This window comes from Calidris pugnax, unplaced genomic scaffold (genome assembly GCF_001431845.1).
Source record: "Calidris pugnax isolate Ruff unplaced genomic scaffold, ASM143184v1 scaffold178, whole genome shotgun sequence".
In the NCBI taxonomy this organism is placed as follows: domain Eukaryota; kingdom Metazoa; phylum Chordata; class Aves; order Charadriiformes; family Scolopacidae; genus Calidris; species Calidris pugnax.
In genome coordinates, this window is record NW_015090986.1 from 5,885,019 (window position 1) to 5,885,278 (window position 260).

The window sequence follows — 260 nt, forward strand, 5'->3', positions numbered from 1 at the left end:
AGTTCTGCAAAAACGTGGAAACATCTTGCTGTTTGTTGGCTTTGCTTCACCTAGCAAAGGCCATTAGGATGGCACCTCCCCTTTTCCTTGCCAGGGGGTAGCTCTTTGTGGCAGACGGGCTCAGGCCGCTGCGTTCAGATAATACAATAACTAACTTCTGGTCTGGTAGCATCACAGAATCAATCACAGAATGCCCTGCACAGGGAGAGGATCCCGGGCTGCGTCGGCCCTGGCTGTGCAGAGGCTCATCAGCATGTTCT